Below are 8,288 nucleotides of genomic sequence, written 5' to 3'. Positions count from 1 at the left end.
TGCACCTAAGGTTCCCGGAAATTGCATAGCCAGTGCAGTGATCCGTGGTCTTTTCTGAGTAAGAATTGTTTCCCCAGGAGAGAGTGTTTTAAGTACGTTACAAAATAGATCACAGCAAGCAACTCCTTCTAAGTGGTAGAGTAGTTGCGCTCAGCCCTGGACAAAGTGTGGCTTCTGTAGGCAATCAGGTTGGTGGTTAGTGGTGGCCACTTACTGATGATGGCAACCTTCTCCAGGTCTGTCTTTACCCTCTTGGCTGACACCAGGAAGGCCACTTCTTTCTTGAATAAGTTACATTTCATTAGTTTGACATTCAAGTTGTTTTGCCGAAATCTCTCTAATACCATGGCAAGCCTTTGAAAGTGCTGTTCAAAGTCCTTCCTCCACACGATCATGTCATTCAAGTTGCCGGGGCATTGCAAAGCCCGAACAGCATCACAGTGAACTGATACAGGCCATTCCACTTTCCAAAGGCTGTCTTCTGATGGTCATTTTGAGCCATGCCAACCTGCCAGTAACCACTGACCAAATCAAGGGTGCTGAACCACCTTCCTCCCTTCAAGGCGTCAAAGTTGTCCTCAATCCTGGGGATAGGATACGCATCTTTAGTGTCACTCCATGGACCGGTAGTCCAAACAAAACCAGAATGACTCATCCTTCTTTCAAACAAGCATGACTGGCGCGGACAAAAGGCTATTAAAAGGTTCGACCACTCCCTCCTACAGCATCTGCTCCACCTGCTTCACTGCCTCGTGCCACTTGTGTATCGACAGTCTCCTCGGTGGCTGGTGAATTGGTGCCGCCGCCCTTGTATTGATTCTTTACTGGATCAGGTTTGAATTCTGAATTTGGCCCAGCCCGACGTGTATTCTTTTATTAGGACTGTATACTCATTGTATGCTCCCGATGGCTTGTGAAAAAAAAAGCACAAGTGTACTCAGATGGGACTCGAACCCACAACCTCCTGCTTACCAGTGCAGACATCTTATCCACTCGACCATCGAGCTTGCCGGTGTCAGCTGGCTAGTTCGAATCAGATGTAGCAGCGGGTACCGAGAACAACCATTTCAAAAACCATTTTTTCACAAGCCTTCAGGGACATACACTGAGTATACAGTGTTAAAAAATACACGTCGGGTAGGGCAAAAATCCAAAATTCATTTCATCTCCCCGGTGCAAATCCAGTTTTGAAATAGGTCAGGTTTGCCTTGCCAAGTTTGCAATCTGGGCCTGTAAATACTCCTGCGAAGCGTGTCAACAGGTTTGCCAGATGGGAACCCTCTCCCTAATCAAGGTGGATGCCCCCACGGCCGAGGTTTTGCAGGTGGGTAGGCACTTCTCCAGAGGTCCCTTTCCCCTGGCTGGCCCTGTCCAGAGGATGCCACTCCCCTGTGGAATTTGACTGTCTTCCATCTAACTTGATCACATCCCGGTCGTCCATGGGTGAAAAAAAGAGCTAAGCAGCTCCCTTTGTAAACTGTCAGGGGGTCAACACCTAGGCTGGCACATTGCCATTGTTGGTGTCAACCAAACTGGTGGCGACTGCCACTAAACAATTGCCTCCGGCATCCAAGTTTGGATATAGTACATCGACTCCCACCTGAAGATCCATCTGGACTCTCCCATCGAGAATCGTCTCATGCTCAGCCGGTATCAACACAATTTAAGCCAACCAGCACCTTTGCCACCACAGGATTTCACTTCACTCCTTTCAGGGGAACGGTCTTTCCATTGATAACGACTGTTTCATCGCCCCATCGCCGTCCGCAACGGTAATTGGATAGGAAGTCCATCCCTAACATTGCATCTGGTTTGATGTTTGCCACTATAAGGGACTGATCCATCAACTGATCCCGACTTTCAATTGATATTGGTCATTCCCCTAGCTGACATCGAACTCCCACCTGCCATTTTCAAGGAGGATTTCTAAGGGGCCGAGCTCGTTCTATCAATATTGGGGCAGCATAGCAGGTTCATTCTGAAATTGGGCTAACTGCCGCTCCCGTGTCCAAAAGAAAACACTCTGGCTTCCCAGCCACCTCACCCTGGACATAATTGGGCATGACCAATGACCAATTGGGCATGACCAATGACCCTTGGGCATGACCAATGGGCTGGCCTGACAGGAGACTCAGACTCTCCGGGTGGGGTCTGATGCCTTTCTGTGGCCTACTTTAGTTCTTTCAGTTGGCCAGTGGCTGCCCACCTCTTCTGATTAGGGCAATCTCGCTGGATGTGTCAAAATTCATGACATCCATAACACTCCACCTTTTGGTCTTTGCCATTGAGAAATGACATAGCTGTGGCTGGTCCCTGATCCCCCACAGGAGTCTAGGGAGGCTGATGCACAATTCTAATGTTCTCACCCCCTGGTTTCCCTCTCTTGTTGTGCACTTGAGAATCAAGAAATACTTCCATCTCGGTCGCAAGGGTGATTGTCTCTGTCAAGGTGATTGCCCTCATCGAAAAAAATGTAATGCTGCAATTGGTCATTGTCAAAGGCATTGTGGAAAGCCTTCACAGCGAAGTCCTCACGAGCTGACACAGGTAGCTTTTGGCAATCTAGCATCGAATTGACTGCCCCAAACTGCTCAGTGACCCGTTGTGGCCTCACATCCACATCAACAGTTGAGCCCGGTGCAGCGGAACCTTGGGCGAGTCCGAAACTGCTGTTCGAACGCCTCCCAAAGTCAAGGAATAGCCCTTCCATGTTTCTGGCATCATATCTGCCAGGGCCACTTGTGCTGTGCCACAAACATTACCTTTTCTGCTTCACTCCAATGATTTATTGCTGCAACACTTTCAAAGTAGATAAGGTAGTCAGACCACGAGGAGGTTTCGTCAAACTCATCTGGGAGCATGATTGGTTTCCGACCAACCATATCCTGGTGATTAGTCCGCAAAGCCTCATGCCAAAGTGTCAGCGGTAATGTACTCCTAGCACACCGGCCTATTGGCCGTACCTAGCCTATCCTGTCAACCTCTGTTTGTATCGTACTGCCGACTTGTGTAAGGAGCCGCTGGGCTCCATTCACTCCAGAGCGCTTCTATTGGCACCACACGATTGACTTGTGTAACAAGCTCCCGGGCACATTCACTCCCATGCAGTGCACCTCAATTGGCTCTGCACTTGCTTGAGGAGCAGCTTGGCTCCATTCACTCCCGCGTTGAGCACCTTTGTCAAATTAATACATTCGCCCAGCTCCCACTTGAACTGGATATCAGGATTGAACATCGCAAAAGGCTGAATTGCAGGGTGTAATTGCTGCTGTCCCAATTGCCGAATGGCAAGTAACTCAATTTGATTCCGAGTGGAATGGGGCAACCATGGCAGTGCCACCTGTGACTTTGGAAAATTCTCGGGTGAGCTCTGTCTGTTTATCGTTGGTGTAGGACTTGTGGGGCGTTTCCAGGTGAGGCCCTGCCCCGGCTGCTCTGACAGGCATGATTTGATGCCGTTCCGAATGGTCTGGCATGTCTGTCATGCCGCAGTCCACAGCGAGGGGTGCTCCCCAGAAAACCTTTGCTGTACTACATTGTTAATAAACTTGTCATTTGTCTCGCAGGGAAGCTCCGCCTCTGCTGCCCCATGAGGCACAGCGCGACATTGTTTTAAATGGAATGGTGTCTGTCATGCCATCGTCTGCAGCATAGAGGCATTCCAGATGCAGACCGTTACCAGGTCTACCAGGACAACACTCGCGGATCGCTCCCACACTAGGTCCTGCCCCTACCGCATTGTTAGGCACAAACTGACTGCATTCTGAGTGAAACGGCTTGTCAGCGGTACCACCAACTACAGTATGGGGCATTTCCCATGGGGAACGGGCACACGTAGTCATGGTGTTGACCAGAACAAAATTAAAGTTAATTGTCTGCACTGGCCAACAGCAGTCATTTTAGTCCCGTCTGCATTTCCCTTACTACCAAATCTTCCCAACTCACCCTTGAAAAAAGGTTTCAAGTTCATCTAGTGTATGACTAGATTTATTATGAATTCCATTAGGCTGGTCTACAGTCTGAGAGGCGCCAATCCCTCCCACATTCCTGCCGTGTGGAGAGTCAGATTAGCATCTAAAAATTCACGACAAAATTCGAGCTGTAATTTCACCTGCTCTCTTCGTCAGCATACCACCGCTGCCACCATTGTAACGTTGACGGCCTCTACTGGGTCTCACCACGCTGACAAAAGACACTGTGAAGCTTCCTCTCTGGTTTTTGTGGCTGTCGGCCGTTTATTAAAATTCCGACTCTCTTGTTTGACAGCAACTCCAAAAACAATGTGCTTCTGAAAACGCTACTGCACCAGCGCCGCGGCAACAGGTCTCTCGGGCTGACTGACGGGCCCACTACATGGCTCTACTGTGGACCCTTGCTTGCGCCCAAGCCAGTCATCCAGCACTTCAGTAGTTTTCACTATAAATTTCTCTCACCGGTGAACTGTTTGCCCACATCATCCTTTGACATGCAGGCCTCCCAACATTTGAAGTCCAAAATTCCTAATCATTTCAACAGCCCGCGAATTTCAAAATACGTAAGCAGTCGTGCGGCCCACATAATCGTGCATATACACGTGTACGTATTTAAAAATGTAATGACAAATTTTGCAATACTTACAGAGACTAGTTTGGCCTGCTATGAGGAACCTCATCCTCTGTCAGTTTCCTCTGCTCTTGCAAATCCCTGTAAGTTGCACTTTTACAATACTGAAGTAATCTATCTGAATGTGTCTGCTCATAGCACAATCTGCCACTGTTTGTTAGCTCTTGTACAGTTAGTCACTTCCTGGGGAAGATCTTCCACCTGGTATGCTGGAAACTCATCTTCCAGCTTGTCCAGTTGCTCTCTTGATTGTAGGCCAAGACACTTGAATCGCTCTGCAAAAAACCTGACCTACTTGAAATCTACTTCCTCTCTTCTTATGTCTGCATTTTCAGCATTGATAATCATAGGATCTGCATAGGGAAATTTGGCTACCACGTACTGAGCTGCCTTAGAGTAATACTTTCTGACTGAGAGGCCGAGTCTATCTTTCCCTCATTTTCTTTCAGGAATTCTGTAGTGGCAGTGCCAATGAACAAGTCCTCATCAGCCTTTTGATGCCGTGTACGTTGGTCAAAAGGCAGTTCAAACAAGCAGCCATTATACTCTCGTAGAGAATAAGGCTTAATGAAGCGAGTCAACAGGATCTTGAGTTGTTCAAATAATTCACTCCTCATGACATGGGTGCAAGGTTCATCCTTCTGCAAAACAAAATTTGCTAAACAAAGCTGCCTTTTTAAAAACAGGCAAGGATGCACTAAGGAATAAGCCGTACAACTTTTTGTTTGGATCCTGTAGAGATACCCGAGCTCATTGTGGTCTTGACAAGAGCTGAGAGTCAGTTTTCTTTCCTGCAGTTTCTTTATTACTTGTATTTTCCTTTTTGTTTGTGGCCGAATGCTTGTGTTTTGCAGATTCTATCTTGTTCTCCCCGGGTATCTTTTTCTCAGGCATTTTCTTTTGCTAGAACAGGCATGCACCGAGATCAAATGTTTTTTGGGGGTAAGTCTTAACATCACTTCTTACAGATATATTCTTTGCAGTGTCTTTGCCCTTCTCATCAGCAGGCCTAACTCTGGGTATTTTTTCTTCTGGTACCAAGGTAGAGGGTCGCCCATGAAGTTTGTCTTGCTTGTTCTTTTCTGCAGGGGATGGACACACACCAGGACATTTTACTGTAGTATCTTTGCCCTTGTCATCAGCAGACCTCATCACTTTGGGTATTTTGTATTCAGGTGCCAACGTAGAGGACTGCCTATGAAGTTTGTCTGGCTTGTTTTTCTTTGCAAAGGATGGACTCACATCAGGACTCCTCACTTTTGCACATGGATCTTTGCCCTTCTCGACATCAGGCCTAATTCTGGGTATTTTCCTCTTTGGATCCACAGCAGATGACTCCTCATGAGGTTTATCTGGCTTACTTTTCTTTGCAGAAGATGGACACACATCCGGACCACTCTTTCTTTTTGAGCTACCTTTTGGCTTTTCAGTCCTTTTTCACTTCATCTGTGAAATATGCCAGCAAAGCAGGCCACTGTTGCAAAAGTCTATCTGTACACAATCCTGTGGGGATACGGATTTTCTTTTGGTTGGCTTTGTCTCCTGGATACAGATTTCTATTTAACTTGACCTTATTTGCATGAAGCCTGACCCCGTATTCACATCTAGATTAGTTTAGTGTGCACGCACACGGCCGCCATTTTCCCAGCACCACTTGACGTCAATTTTGCTGTGTTTGTGGCCAGTTTGTCGGCACACAACTGTCTGAAATGTAAGGCGTCCTTATTGGGGCTTGTCTCCAGAACCCGTGGTTAGTGATTTTCATTTTATTTTGCGTGTAACTCTTTGGGAGAGTTGTACATGTATACTTTTACTGAAACTTTGGGAAATCTGATTGTGTAGCGTTGTCATAGTAGACACCGCTTGTGTAAATACTGTGACGTGACAGAGGGCGCTAGTCACTAGGCGCGGTGCAAAATTATAGATGGCGCTCTGCCTAGTAACAGAGGCAGTGTGTTAGCTGTGTGTTAAGCGAGCGCGGCGCATAGGCTCCGCCTTGTACGTTGTGCGATAGGGCAGCGGAAGTCTCTGCTTGGTCACGTGAGCGCGGGCGTGGTCACAGCAACGCGAAAGCTATAAAACGCGCGCGCAGGCTAGGCCTAGTCGTCCTGATCAAGGGCTGATCCTGAGGTAAGGGTCGAGAATCCTGTGCAAGGGTAAAAGTCACCTAGCTTGGTGTGACTGTGCCTAAGTCCGAGTGGTGCGTGTGTTGTTGAGGGGTTAATTGGTGGTGCGGTATAGTTCCTGATAGGAGCTTGCGGTCGATGCAAGGGCGGATTGCTATCTCGTGACGTGAGTTGCGTGTAGCACAGCCCTGACAATCAGCCCCGTAGACTTGCTAAAGTCCCTGATTCGGCACTGGATGCCCACAATTATTTGTGGTGTTCGCTGCTCTGGGCGAAGTCCGGTCACGTATAATTACACAGTCTCCCCGTCAATAGCGCCCTCTACTGGTGTATTGGTTGAGTGTGTTGATAAACACCAGCCGCTTATTAATTGTTGCATATAAGTCAGGTGTCCAGGCGAAGTTTATTTCAAATCAGGTCTGTCTGGGTTACGTCATTAAGTTTCGACCAATCAGATTAGCCATCATCTCGACAAAGACCAACTTTCTTGGGGGACAGTATACTTCGGTCCCAACGGACTCGTCCCTAGCCGCTCGGGGACTCTCCGGCGTGCCGTCCGACGCCCCGTGCCTCGAGGAGGAGGGCGCCCTCGCCTACGTCTGAGGGGCGCGGCGTCACAATACCTTGCTGTATTGTAGATGTACACATGAACAGCATATGTGCGCACGATACCTGTAAAGGGTACGACGGTCATCTTTGCTGTGTGCGCACACCTTTTTCAATAATTATGGGGTTTCCTTATTTTTCTCTATTTATTACAGGCACAATAAACATGTACATGCAGTAGGAGTCATCCGGTCCCAATACCTGGCGATATTTTTGGTTTGGAATCTTTGTTGGGATCTTTGTGAGGTTTTTCTTCTTGGAGTTACCTCAACCCGCTTATAATTCTACTTCATGACTGTGATTTCTATGATTTCACCTTGATTTTGCCTTGATTGCTGAATAACCTTTAAGATTTTCTCTGATTGACCGAATCATTGCCTGGTCAACTCGTACATTCATCCCAATTAACTTTGGGGTCAGCCCTGCTGGCCGTGACACTGCAGTCCCATTTCACTACATAATTTTGGCGTCGAAGACAGGATGGAGTGTACGATGGCCCACCACTACCAGACACAGTCTACATAAATATTCCCTTCACCGTGCTCAACGTCCCCGGGTGCAACTGTCCAGTCCTACCAGTTCAGATGAGATGAGTCATCTCGGAGGTGTCAAGATCCTGGGTTAGTTCCACTTCTGATCTGGTGAGGAGACAGCCAAGTTGACTCTACACATCACCTGTTGCAGTCAGTGTTTTCTCTGTTTTTTATTTTTAACTTTGTGTCCCCTCCGCTGCACAGGACCGATTTTTTCATGTTCATGTTTAGACGCTGTCACATGAGTATTAGCTGAATTCACTGCACAGAGCCTACTTTTTACACCCATTGCACCAAGGTGATCGTTTTGAGATCACTTCTGTTATAACCACAAAAATGTGACACCCCCAACACAATGAAACTACTCAGACAGCTGTCTACAGCTCAGAGGCACATAAGAGAGACCGCCCATTGATATAAG

The sequence above is a fragment of the Acanthaster planci genome, linkage group LG01, assembly GCF_054643075.1.
Source record: "Acanthaster planci isolate LZ-2023a linkage group LG01, COTS_SCS, whole genome shotgun sequence".
Lineage (NCBI taxonomy): Eukaryota > Metazoa > Echinodermata > Asteroidea > Valvatida > Acanthasteridae > Acanthaster > Acanthaster planci.
Note: the sequence above shows the minus strand (reverse complement) of the source record.